This window comes from Heliangelus exortis, chromosome 16, assembly GCF_036169615.1.
Source record: "Heliangelus exortis chromosome 16, bHelExo1.hap1, whole genome shotgun sequence".
Taxonomy (NCBI): Eukaryota; Metazoa; Chordata; class Aves; order Apodiformes; family Trochilidae; genus Heliangelus; species Heliangelus exortis.
In genome coordinates this window covers 3,840,942-3,855,397 of record NC_092437.1, presented here as the reverse complement: position 1 = coordinate 3,855,397, position 14,456 = coordinate 3,840,942, and positions in this window count along the sequence as shown.

The window sequence follows — 14,456 nt, the reverse complement described above, 5'->3', positions numbered from 1 at the left end:
CTCTGAGGTCCCTTCCAACCCAGCCAATTCTAGGATTCTAATGTGATGAAATCCTGGGGGCTGGGGGGACAGGACAGGGAGGTTGGGCTGGAGGAGTAGCTGGGCTGGGAGATTTTCTTACTTATATTCCAGAGCTCAGTTTACACCCAGCTGCATCTTCCCATTTATTTTGCAAAAATAACTGAGCAGCTGTGCTCAGTGCAGCATCAGGAGATGTGCCCCAGTATCACTTGTTAGAGTAAGAATACAGAGGAAATGAGATTTTTTTTTTTTTTTTTTTTTTTTTTTTTTGGTTAGGTGGGTGATTCCACCTAAAAAATTAAAAAAAGAAATAAGAATCCATTTCCAACCATCCTGCATCCTCTGTTCGAATGGATGCCAACAGAGGGAGCTGTTAGATTTGGGATGTGCCAGCTCCTGGGCAACTGAGGGATGCTGAGCCTTGTCCTGGCACAGCTGGAACAGCTGGCAGGGGGAGCAGGGATGCTCGGGATGGTTTGGCAGGCACAGCTGGAACAGCTGGAACATCTGGAGCACCCCAACCCCACTGAGGAGCAGCCCTGGCTGGTGGCTGTCACCAGGGGAGGCTGGGGCAGGGGATCCCACTGGACCTGCTGGACCCAGGGTGGGTTTTCCCTCCTCATTTGGCAGTTTTGGGGAATTGGTGTGGAGGGGAGGAGGAAATGTTTGGAGTGCACTTGAAAAGGAGAAGCACCAAGGGAATTTGGAAAGCTCATTGGTGGGGTGGTGTAAGCAAGGAAATATCTTTGGGAGCTGCAGAGGCCACTGATTTTCTCCCCAGGAAAAACAAAAATCAAAACCAAAACAAAAAATAAACAAACAAAAAAACCCCACAAAACAAACAAACAAAAAAACCCAAAAAACCCCAAACCCAAACAAACCACAAACAAAAAGCCCCCAAAGAAACAAAACCTAAAAAAAGAAAAAAAAAAAAAAGAAAATGCAATGTGAAACCGATTTAACAGTAAGTAAATAGAATGCAAATTATCCTCAACTTTTCCACTCCTTTTGCTGCTCTTATAGAGGTGCAGACAACCTCTGATGGACACACTTGAGCTAATTTGCTCTGAAAATCTCCAAGAAGCCATAAACCCACCTGAAACCCTGCCCTTTGCTTCATATTATTCTGCAGCTGGTTAAAACCTGAGAGATTTAAATGAGTTCTGCCACTTGCCTGAAATTTTCCAGGACTCCTCTGCCTGCCAGGCTGGGTCCCAGCTCCCTCTGGCCAAGCAGGGATGGTGCCAAAGGGACTGAGAATCTGGGACTTCAGGCTGTTTAACCCCAGGCACATTTTATTTTCCTGCTGTGGGTTGGAATCGATGGGCTCAGTTTGGATTTGGGTTGTTGGAGGTGTTTGCCAGAGCTGCCCCCGGAGCATTGGATGGAGGCTGCTTGGTTGCAGTTTGCATTGACATGGGATCAATAAACACATTCAAGCAGCTGGAAAGCAAAACCCAGGAGGAAAAAAAAAAAAAAGAAAAAAAAGAAAAAGAAGAAAAGAAGAAAAAAGAAGAAAAAAAAGAAGAGAAAGAAAAAAAGGAAAAGAAAAAAAGGAGAAAAAAAAGAAGAAAAAAGAAAAAAAGGAAAAGAAAAAAAGGAGAAAAAAAAAGAAAAAAGAAAAAGAAAAGAAGAAGAAAAAAGAAGAAAAGAAAGAAAAAAGAAAAAAGGAAAAGAAAAAAGAGGAAAAAGAAGAAAAAAAGAAGAAGAAAGAAAAAAGAAAAAAGAAGAAAAAGAAGAAAAAAAAGAAAAAAGGAAAAAAGAAAAAAGAAGAAAAAAGAAAAAGACAAAAGAAAAAAAGAAAAAAGAAAAGAAAAAAGGAAAAGAAGAAAAAAAGAAGAAAAAAGAAAAAAGGGAAAGAAGAAAAAAGAGGAAAAAAGAAAAAAGAAGAAAAAAGAGAAAGACAAAAGAAAAAAGAAAAAAAAAAGAAAAAGAAGAAAAAAGAAGAAAAAAGAAAAAAGGAAAAGAAGAAAAAAGGAAAAAAAAAAAGAAGAAAAAACAAAAAGAAAAGAAAAAAGAAAAAAGAAAAAAGAAAAAAGGAAAAGAAAAAAGGAAGAAAAAAAAGTAAAAGAAGAAAGAAGAAAATAAGAGGAAAAAAAAGGAAAAGAAGAAAAAAGAAAAAGAAGAAAAGAAGAAAAAAAGAAGAAAAAAGAAAAAAAAGAAGAAAAAAGTGAGAAAAAAAGAAAAAAGAAAAAGAAGAAGAAAGGAAGAAAATAAGAGGAAAAAAAAGGAAAATAAGAAAAAAAGAAGGAAAAAAAAAAAAGAAGAAAAAAAGAAAAAAAAAAGAAGTAAAAAAGCACTCCATGGAGGAGAAAAGCAACAGCAAAGAACACTCCTCACTGCTACTTTTGCCTTTAAAACCCCAGCAGCTGCTCTCACAGCAGAGCCCTGACCCAACATCCAGCTCCCCACATGTCCCAAAGCCACCTTCCTCCTGCAAAGGGCCCTGGGACTGGAACAACCAAAATATCCCCCTTTATTGCAGCTCTGACCTCCAGCGTGGCACGGAATGAGGAATTTTCCATTTCCAACTTTAATGCAATAATGAAGATGTTCATTAAGGGCTTTTTACAGTTTGACTGCTTGTAATTAAAAAGGGGGGTGCTGGGGGGTGGGCAGTGGCAGGGACTCGCAGACCATGGCACCAAACTCCTGCTGCCAGCAGCTTTAAGTGCTCTCCCCTTTTAATTCCTCTTTTGTTTCTTGCTTCAAAATAATTCCCCTGGGGCTGTTTGTGACTGTCCTCAGGGCAGGTGGCCTGAAGAAAACACCTGAAAAACAGTCTTAGTTCCAACATTAAATAGGTTTTAAAATAGAGTTTTTCCCCCTCTCCCAAAACATCTCCAAAATTCCGTTGCTCCAGGGCTGCAGTTTCTGGAGGTTCCTCTGAGCAGAGAGATCTTCAGGGCTCGTTGTTTTGGGTCAGGATGCCCTGTCCAAGGGTTTTTGGGACACAGGATGAGCCAGGGACCCTAACTGGGGTTTTATGCTCCAGTTGGTTTCCAGACTGGTGTAGCTGGCTGCTCACACAGTTCTCCACCCCTGGGTTAAGGAGGGGTTTTAATCCAATCATGAAAATAGATGAAAGCCCCATATAAACCCACATCTTCCAAAGTGTCTCTGCTGCTGGGATGCCACAGTCCTGTTAGCCAGTAATAGGATTTGGCCTCTTAAAGCAGCACTGAAACACTTGGAAAATGGTGTTCCCAAATCACCAGAATTTTTGCAAAGGGTTAAAAAAAAAAAATAAAAAAAATAAAGATTTCGATGAGGAAGTAGCTGCCAGAAAAGCTTTGGCTGATCCTTGGAATCCTTTCCCAAGTTGCTTTCCCTTGATCTGTGCAACCAGCAGTGTCCTGGTGACTTGTTCTTCCAAACACAGCATTGGGCACCATCCCCTGGCACCCTGCCATTAATTATTCTCCAAGAAATCGTTTTTCATTTCAGCTCCAAAGGAAAAAAAAAAAAAATTAAAAAAACAAAAATTAAAAAAACCCCACACAACCTAATTTCCATGGGACACACTGGAAAGGTACATGTGTAGCAAATACCAGTAGGATTTTACACAAAGAATTAGCAACCTACTCACTCATGTCCTGTGTTCTCATTAAAGGCAAACTGGGGGGGTTTGACAGGGGATTTTCCTGTGCAGCTGTTGAATTCCTTTCATAGTGGTTTCCCCCCTCCCTCTCTTACCCAGACTCATGGAAACTCTCATTTACAATCTCTCCTGGGTACCTGCCTGAGTTCCAAGCAAGGGGGACACTTTCTAACACTCATCCTCAGCCCTTCAGGTGCCCAGAGTTGGTGCAAATGTGGGCTGATCATGGTGCCTTTCTGATTTTCATAGAATCCTAGAATCCTAGGGGTTGGAAGGGACCTGGAAAGATCATCTAGTCCAACCCCCCCTGCCAGAGCAGGGCCCCCTAGAGTACATCCCCTAGGAACGTGTCCAGGTGGGTTTTGAATGTCTCCAGTGAAGGAGACTCCACAACCCCCCTGGGCAGCCTGTTCCAGGGCTCTGTCACCCTTACAGTAAAAAAATTTTTTCTGATATTCAACTTGAACCTCCTATGCTCCAATTTACACCCATTACCCCTTGTCCTGTCACTGGTCACCACTGAGAAAAGCCTAACTCCATCTCCCTGACACTCACCCCTTACATATTTGAAAACATTGATGAGGTCACCCCTCAGTCTCCTTTTCTCCAAACTAAAGAGCCCCAGCTCCCTCAGCCTTTCCTCATAAGGGAGATGTTCCACTCCCTTAATCATCTCAGTAGCTCTGCGCTGGACTCTTTCAAGCACTTTCCTGTCCTTCTTGAACTGAGGGGCCCAGAACTGGACACAATACTCCAGGTGTGGCCTCACCAATTTTTCCTCTTATTTTGCCCCCCCAAAAAAAGACAAAGTGCTGGCTCATGCCCAGGAACCTGGTGCCACAGATTTCCTGCCTGCTCTCACTTTTCTGTATTTTTGCTGCTGCAATCAACCTGCTCCTCAGTGTCTGCAGCTCTTCCCTGCCTCCTCCAGCATCTTCCCTTCTTCTCCTTAATCCCATGGTCCGTTCTTCTCCCAACCTCTCTCCATGAGCCCACGGAGCTGCTCTGGGGGAGCAGAGGAGGTCCCCATGTCCCCCAGGCTCAGGGCATGATGCTCCCTTCCCTTCTGCACCCCAGACCCTGGTTGTTTAGCAAAATAACCCCCTAAACAAATAGTCTTATCAGCCAGAGCAGAATCAGATATGAGATACGAGGCCTTTGGATGAGCAACTCATCCCTGATTGGTTTTATTTCATTTTATTTCAGCCCATATGAAATAATTTTGCTTTGAAAAGGGCTGCAGGTTGCACTTCCCACCCCAGGAGCCACAAGCTCAGGGTAAAAGCTCTGCCCTTGTAATTTCATTTTACAGCAGCCTCTAAGTAGGACATGCACAGCATCCAAGTGGGTGACCCCAGGAATGTTTGCATGGCCCTGGGCTGTCCTTCCAGGCAGGAGAAGGGTGTTCTGCACTTAGAAAGGTTTGGATCCAGGGACCATGGCAAACCAGGTGCCAATTTTCTGAGGATTTTGTGGATGGAGTCAGCTGGAAGTACAAAATTCAAATTTAACTGATTTCTCACTTAAATGATGCAGATTGAAGGTATAAAACTATGGGGAAATTTGGAATCAGCTCCAAATCAGTTTCTTTTTTTTTTTCCTGGCTTGTGGCTCTGTGATGAGCTGAGTGAAAACTTCAGCCCTGACATTGCCAGACTCTGGATGCCCTTTGTCCTCTGAGCTCTATCAACCACCAAGGGTTTTAGCAGCCTCAGATCATTTCAGTCTTTGCAGAAATTCACTGTGTCATTTTGATTCAAGGAAGTGATAAAATTACTCAATTCCAGAAACAGAGAGAGAGCACTGAAATTGATAAAAACTTCCTGGCAGGTTTTGGAAATCTTGCATAAGAGTTTGGAGTTGAAAAGTGGGAAATGTTTGGGAAGGTTAAAAGATAAACATGCCCTGAATCACTGTTTTAAAGGATAGAAACCATGCCTGAGAGAGCATCAGTCAGATGTATTAGCCATGGGTTTAAAGGATATGGATAAAGCTGTTCAGGGTAGAAACTGAAGCAGAATAAATGTTGTTTCCCAACCAGATGTGCTAATTCACACACAGTTAGATGCCAAATTTGCCTGGCTGAGCCTTGCCTGGGTGAGTTGTGTCTGTGTGCTCTGTCCCAGGTAAAACACACACCGAGCAGCCCCATGAAAACCTGGCTTGGCCATGTAACACCCAAGTGATGCAGTTTGGGGTGTTACTGGTTGGGTTTGCTGTTTGGGTTGAGAGGGGGCTGGGGCTGACAGCCCAAGTAGGGCAAATACTTCTGGGAGTGCCCCATATCTCTGGAAAACAAGAGGAATTTGGCTTTAGCACCTACCTTTTCCTGGCAGGCTTAATGCACTGCCAAAAATGACAGCATGAGTTAAAAAATGGCATATTTTGGCATTGCTTGGGGCTTGGGTGTTTGTAGGGGAATCTGTGCCACTGGGTGGGTCAGAACATGTTCCTGCTCTTGGGAAGAACAGCATTTTCCTCTCTTTTCCTTCCATGAAGTATCAGTTTTGACCCTTTTCTGATGGTGTTTGTTCATTCCCTCCCTCCCTGCCTCCTCCTCCTCTGTCTCCTCCTCCTTGGAGATTTCTGGATTAAAGAATAAAGCACAGAATTGATTTCCTGGCTGTGCATTAGAGAGGATTATTCCAGGAGATTCATCCTTGTTTGGTGGATTAATAATTCCAGGGAAGGGCATCTCATCCAATACTTCTCTTGACATATCCCCAAACTTTGTTTTACCTTTTGCAGGCAAGGAGGAGCATCTGGAATAATGGCAAGAGAGAGCAGAAGCTCACAGAGCTGGTGCTGGAGCTTCAGGATCTTTTGGAACACCAGCATTTCCCATAGAAAGAGATAAAGTGTGATTTGTGTGAACTCTGCCAACTCTTCCCTCTGCTCCTAATAAAGGATAAAACCAGAGCCATGCCAGACAGACACAGAAGTCACTGCCAGCCCCAGGGAATTCAGGGATGAATCTCTGTCCCACTTCCCATCACCTGCAGCCTCAGAGAGAGGGGCACAGCATCCCAACCAACCAGGAGCCTCTCCAATTAATCCATTTGCCCTCCAAACTCTGCACAAACCTGGCAGATCAAGGGCCTATTACCTTAGAAAACCAATTTCTGAAGCTTTTCCAGCAATGCCTGAATCTCAATTGCACCTCAGAGGTTAAGAGCTAAAGCAGAGCTCAAGCTCCCTCCCTCCTGGAGGAGCCAGGGGTATAATTGAGCAGAAGAGGCAAAAACTCTTCCCAGGAGAGGTGGAGATGAGTCCAGCCCTAATTGAGACCTTGGAGAGCAGCTTTAGATGTCAGCCCACCAGAAAAAACTGATTGCTCCTCAGTCATGCTTGGAGAAATCAGCTCCTCTTGCACTCAGCTGTAGCAGGGCTGGTGACAATCAATAGGAAAAAGGAAGAAAGGAATGAAAAAAAACCCAAATTGTAGCAGGGAGGCAAAGAAAGCATTCAGAAGGGCTGCTTTATTCATCCCTGGAAATTTTCTCCTAGGTGCTGAGTGCTTCCTCTGCTTGTGCTCTCACAAGGATCCAAAGTTTGCAAGGATTTCTGCAGCCAGGCTGAAAAAGATTTAAGTCTCAGCTGGACAGGGTGCTGGGACATCTCACATAACCAGTAATATCAGAAAGGTTGGACCAGATGATCCTTGAGGCCCCTTCCAACCTGATATCCAAGGATTCTATGATAAACCTCATGGTCTCACAACCCTTCTGCTTCATTGCTAAAGTACAAACCTAACAAATGGATCTGCATTTTCTTACAGCCAGCAGGAATCTGGAGGGATAACTTTTCTAGCTGATGCTCAGCACAGTAAGGACATTACCCAGTGTGTAATTCTCTCTCTTTGGGATGCTAAATGCAGAACCATAACCTGACACAAAGAAAAAACACAAAGCAAATGGTTTATTTATTATTCCCATCACAGGATGTGCTGTTAGCTGGTGCTTCATGACCAACAGACACCCTACTGAGCGTTGCTTGGCTTCAGATGGAAGCTTCAAGTTGAGATGTGGATTAAAACATCTCCTTGTGGTCCATCATGTTCTCCTCCTTTCCACAGGAATTTCCATCTTCCCTCCTTATCCCCACAGCAGAAGAATCTCACAGTCTTTTTGCTTTCTGCAACAAATCACTGTGAACTCAAACAACAAGGATATTTGGGCAATATTTTCCTTCTCTCACAGTTTCTTGTTTTTTGTCAATAACGTTTCCTCCCTAAAAGATTCCTCCCCCCTTCCCAAGGTCTGCTGCCTGAAAAAAAAAAAATAAAATCCAGCTCTAAAAATAAAATATTTGGGGTTCAATATGGATATACTCCACAGGAATTGCTTTGGGGTTTGTTTTCCAAGTGTTTCTGATGGAAAACTTCAACCAGATGGTGCCCAAGAGAGAGCCAGCTCGTGGCACTTTGCATTTTTTAGGGACTGATTCTAACCCAGGAACTCCAAAATAACCTCTTTCACTCTGAGCATTATCCCAGCCCTCACCAGCACCCCCTTGGGCTGAGTAATTCAAACCCATACTTAGGAAATGATTCCTTTTTTAACCTTGGAGGACAAACACATTGCTCCTGAGCTCCCAAATATTTGTGTGGGACCAAGAAGCCACCCAAGGACCTGTCCCTGCTGTGGTTTCACTGGAGGAAAGGGAGAGAAAGGGTGGGGGATGCAACACTCAGCCCTGGGATTGGATGTGTCCCACCAGCAGCCTGGACTGGTCCTGAATCTTCCCCCCCAGGGGCAGCACCACTTGCTTGGTAAATGATGCTCCAGCCTGAGGTGTCAGAAAAAAAGAAAAAAAACCCCAAAACCAACACTTAATTTTTTTTCTTCTCCTTCCTAGTGATTTTTGACAAGCTGGAAGAGAACAGGGGGAGAGGGAAAGGCTGGAGCATGTTTGATATACACTTTTGAGGGAGCTTTTACTTTATTCTGTTTAATTGAAAAGTGTTAACATCGTCCGACATGAATATTCAGCTGATGCCTTTTGGTGCTGTTCCAGGAGTTAGGATCCCTGTGATTCCACTACAGCTTCTCAGCACGGAGCCCTGTCAAAGCCAGAGTGACAGTGGGGAAGCTATTAATTGAAATAGCTTCATTAATTAGTAATTAACAGCAGGGTAATGACTATGTCACACATCGTATTTCAATGAATGCCCTTCATGTGTTATGGGGCCTTTAATTAAAGAATATGCATTTTAATTAAAGGCAAGTTTGGCCCTTTGGCCTCTGGAATACAAAAGATGTTTCTAACTTTCCAGAGGAGGAGGAGGAAAGGTTAAAGAGGGGAAAGCAGCCTCAGTACAAGTCATTTCAAAGTTAAATCCCTGCTGCTGCCCTGCCCGGAGCGTGGTTCCAGGCACCTGGAAGTTCAATCCTCATCCTCTGTATTTGTTGGATTCCCCTGGGAAGCCAGATCCAAATAAACAGAGAGAAGATGCAGGTTTGGGGGAGGAAGGAGGGAGGATTTAGGAGCTCCCATCCTTCATGGCTGTTCTTTGATAAAAAAGGAGCTGTCACTCCTGAGCTGGGCACAGGGGTTGTTTCAAGGAGCCAGATGGGATGAATTACAGCAGATTTGGGGTTTTTTCAGATTCTGTTGGTTAGGATTTAGTCCCTGGGACTGGAGTGGGCACAATGCTGGTTTTGGTCAACTATAGCACAGCTCTTTCTGGAGGGATCCCACCCATGTGCTTGGAAAGCCAGTTTGGAGGTTTGAAATCTATGGAGCATCAAGGGAAAATCCAGGGAAAGAGATCCAAGGTGCCCGAGAGCTATTGACACTCTCAAGCAAAAAAACCTCCAACCCCACAAAACAATAAAACCTCAACCCCTGCCTGAAAGAGCCACCAAGAGGATTCCTTCCCATTTTGATCATAAAAAAAAAAAAAAAAGGCATTTATGGTTTAAAAACAAAAAAAAAAAAAAAAAAACCCTTCAAACTGTCCCCTTTCAAAAATAAACTCTACTCCCCTGACGGTCCCCATCTGAAAGGCTGAAGAAAAGCTTCCCAAATGTGATGAGGATTAGATGTGTGAGACATTGCATTTCAAAGAGAAAATGGCACATCAAAGGCAGCTCCAGACAGAGCTCAAAGTACCCACCCAGGAGGGCTCCTGCCTGCAGGATGGGACCAGGCAGGGCTGGTTGCTGCTGCTGGGATCCTTAGGAGAAAAAGTGGGAAGAGGCACCCCCAGATCCTGCTGAAGGCATCTGGGGTCCAGATCAGGTCAATGAAGGATTTGGGAAGCACATCTGACTCTCCTGGATAATGATGGATGGATGGATGGATGGATGGATGGATGGAAAATCAGCGCTTTGCAACTGTTTAATTGTGTCTTCAACCTACCCCAAAAATCAATTTAATAATGAACTGAGAGCACCCTCTGCCTCCCCTGGCCATGGCCAGAGGGTTGGGCTGAGCTGTACTTTATTTGTACTTTATTCTCCCCATTATCCCCATTATTCTCCCCATTCTCCCCATTATGCTCAGCCCCCCCAGGAGCAGAGCCTGAGCCCTTGGTCCATCACACACTGAGGATGCTGCTTCCCTTCAGCAGACCAGAAAGTGGCTCAGTTTGGGGGCTAGAGAAGAAACTGTGCCAAAACTTAGTCATAAAAGCCAATAGTTTCACCAGGTGAAGACAATTTGTGTGACTATTTATAATAAAACAGGACCCTCTCTAAAATGTGGCTCTTCCAGCATCTCTTTAGCCTCATGGGGAAGGTGCAGAGAGGTCCCTGGTACCCAAGAGCCCACCCAGGGGCTGGGCCAAACCCTGCCATAGGGATGTCAAAATTCAGAGGGAAATTTGGAGGATAAATTAGGGAAGGGAAAAAGCCCGTGAATCACTCTGGCTACCAGGGCATGGTAATTAATGTTAATAACATTAAATAATTTAAATGGATGCACAGTATTTTATATTATATTTCTTTGGCGTTTTTACTGGTGTCACACTGGGTTTGTCCTTGTGTCCTGGATCAGTGAGATCCCATTCACACAACATAAAACCAAGGGTGACTTTGGGGTGAGGAGCTGTGGTAAAGATCATCTTCCCTCTTTTTTTTTTTTTTTTTCTTTTCTTTTATTTTTTTTTTCCTATTTCCCAAAATAAAAATCCCATCCTGGCATGAAAAACTCCTGCCCTAAAATTCCTACTGGGAGAAGATGGACCTTGTTTCTCTTCACCACTAAGGCAATCTGTGCACATTTTGCTGCTTCCTCAGAAACTAAAACCAGCACAATTTAAGCACAGTTTCACCTTTAGGCCCTAAATCTGTTCAAGCCCCCCCTGGGTTTGGCTTCCTGACCTGTGCTAAAGTTGCATCCAAGCTGGAGGGGAAAATGCCATCACCATGTGTGTCAAAAAAAGCTTTTTGGTTTTCCTGTGACTGCTTATATGATTGCTAAAATGCTGGTGGTGCTCAGCTGTGTATAAAACACAGAGATCTGGTTTGCCTCCTGAATAAAGCTGCTTGAAAAAACACATGGGAATTTTTGAAAGAAAAAAATGGCTCCCGAGGTAAATAAATCTTGGTGGCACATAGAGCAGAAAAAAAGATGCTATGGCTTTTGCAAAAATAAAAATCAAAACCTCTTGTGTTCCAAAAATAAAAATCAAACCCTCTTGTATTCCAAAAATAAAAATCAAAATCTCTTGTATTCCAAAAATAAAAACCAAACCCTCTTCTGTTCCAGTGATCTGATTGGTAAAAATGGCTGAATTCACCTTAGCAGAGGAAACCTTAAATGAGGCTCCATTTTCTTCAACAATTCTAACAATAAGTCCTGATTTAGGAGGAGTCTTGCTAGAGTAATCCTAAATATTCTGAGCCTGAAATGCCTGGAATATCCCAGCTTTATCCCTTCCCTTGCTGGGGGGCAGAGAAGTGCTGAGGGTGTTTACAGACACAGCTCTTTGCCACCCTGCCACTGGAAAAGCCACCAAAATCCAAACAAATCCTTGCTCAGATGTAACAGAAGTTGAGGGAAAGGAGCACTGCTGCTCTCTGTGGGCCACCTTATCCATGATTTTCCTTTTTATTTGGAAACAAAGCAAGAAAATCCAAGCTGGCCACGACCCACCTGACTCGTGGCCACCCGGATTGGGATCTGCTGGTGCTGGGGAAGCTTCTCCCCCCTGGGAGCAGAATCAGTGCCTTGAGGTGCAAGTGATGGAGGTGATCACTGTGGCTGCAGAAAGCCACCTGGTAGCCACAGGATGCCACCAGCCTGCTCTGTGGCCAGTGCCAATGCCAGAACTGGAGCCCATCCAACCCTGGAGCTCCTCCTGGGCAGAGCCTGGTGGGAGCAGCCGGGCAGAGCCCTCCTGTTCACAGCTTTAAGTGAAATCCAAACATCCCCATGAAGGGTGCTGAGACCCCTGTAAATTCCTGACCTTGCTCTGTTGGACAACTCCAGGAGAAGAGCCAACTTCTCCCCCTTTTTTTTTTTTTTTTCCTCTGTGTTTTGTTGTTTTTTTTTTTGTTGCTGTTTGTTCAGACCTTGTTTGTTGAGCATCACTTTCAAATCAAACGTCTTCTCCCTTTCTGCTCCCAGAAATTAAAATGTGGCAAGGTCTTTTCTTTCTCCTTTTTTTCTTTCCCTTTTTGTTTTTGAACAGCAAAGATTAAAAGTTGTTTGAAGAATGATGTTTTCCTAAGTTTTAGCTGACATTCAATTTTAATGACTTTTTAAACAAAGTAACTATTAACTGTGCATCGTTTTCTAGTTTCCTGATGTCTGACAGGTGTTTTTGCCCATGTGGGAAACAGATGCTGATAACATTTTCCCTAATAGCTCATAAATAATAAGCATTTAGCATTTTCCTTTGTATACTGCTCTGTCAATAGCCAATTTACTTTTCAGAAGCCACAACGTTTTCCTGTCAATCAGTTTTAGCCTCGGGCACTTTTTGGTGATTAGAAACCCCTTAGAGAGCAAGAACTCCAAATTAGTTTTAAATAAAAAATAAGAATATTCATGCTGTTGAACATCTAAAGGTAAAAAAAAGGAAAAAAAAGAAAAAAAGGAAAAAAAAAAAGATCTGGGTACATAAACAGCACCGGGGGGGTATTAATACTTCATAGAAATGGAGTGACCAAGGGCTCTCAGGAGAAATGCAACAAAGACAAACACATGACACAAAGAAAGTGATGTGTGCTGGAGAAAAATAACTTTTTCTTTCAAAAAGGAGGCAACTTGGGGGGTTGCTGAAAAGCTTTGGCTTCAGGAGAGCTCTATCATCTTCTTCTTTGGGAAATAAGCAGCAAATCCAGCATAGCACTTGATATCTACCACAGTGCCTGAGTCTTTTGGGCCACCTCGGATCTAGTCCTGATATTTTGTCTCCTTCCAGATGAAATTTTGCCCTCCAAGGGGGTGGAAATGCAGAGCTGGGAAGGCCACAGTGGTAGGCACCAAACCCAGAAGGTGCCTGGGGGACCATGGGGACCACACAGAGCAGGGACCAGCTCCATGGGATGTTGTCTTCTGCTGGTTCATCCCTCCAGACCCTGTCCCCTCCTTTCCTACAGCCAAAAGAAAAGTCAGAAAAAGATCCAGGTATCTCCTGTCAGACCTTTTAGGCTCCATGCTAATACCTGTGCACCTCCCAGATGAAAACAGCTTTAATAAACTCCACTTCAGTGACTTATTCCCCCTCAGTGATCACAATGAACATCACTTTGGAAGAGAGAAGAACCTTGTGCTCCAGGATTCCAACTTATTTCTGGTGTGTTCAGATTCCCCACCAGCTTTGCATCACTTGGCTTTATCAAACCAGCATTTTGGGTGCTGTTGGACCTTCAGCAAACTTCTGGTCACCTCTGGGGACAAGATAGCAGCACAAATGGAGTTTGGCTCTGACACAGTTTGTCTTTTTTTCTGCCTAAATGGGCTGAAATGAATTGATTTCACTCCTCATTAGCCTTGCAGCACTGCATGGCAGTGTGATACCCAGCTCCTCCACCCAACTTATCTTCTCCTTTAGTTTGCAGGAGAAATGGCACCATGCCCTGCTCGCCAGCCAGTACAAAAGGCAGCACTTGATTTTGAGAGAAAGTGGCTTCATTTATTCAAACAAATTGACCTGGAACTCCTCAGCAGGCTGAGACATCTGCAGCTGCACCAGATACCATGAAATCCCCATGAGGGACTTGGTTAATCAAATGCAACCATGAATAATGCAGGGAGAGAAAGTGCAGGTAGCACAGATACACGAGACAAAGGGTCAGGCAGTGGCTTGATTTTTCTTTTTGGTTTTTTTTTTTTTTTTTTTTTTTACTTCTGGAATAAAGGAAAAGGAAAGTTTTGCCCCCAGCTGAAACTCTTCCCTCTTTCACCAGCTGGCAGAGTCACAGCAGCTCCTTTGGGAAGGGCAGCACCAAAATGGTTCATGGCAGAGTTGGATGCTCATTTAGCCTTGGGCTTGGCAGTAGAACTTAAGTGAGGAAGCTTGGGTACCTCTGAGCAATTCAGGCAGCCTGGCTGCCCATCCTGAAGGCAAAGATTTCTGCAGTGACTTTCTAATAACAAGGGTGCTCATTGGGGATGGAGCAGCCCCAGCAGGTGAGGAACAATCAGCTGAGGCTCCTGCTTTTACCAGATGGACCACAGAGGCTGGGAATCACTTGGTCATATACATTTTTTCAAGCTAAAAGATGGCTGTGCTGGGAGAAAAAGGGGCTTTGGGCATGGGGCTGGGGCACTGCATTGGTGCTCATTGCCCCCAAAAGTCCCCATCAGCAACCCTGGCATCAGGATGTAGGATGTTGGGCTTTGTTCAGTATCTTCTGTTCAATTCTCAATGTGATGATTT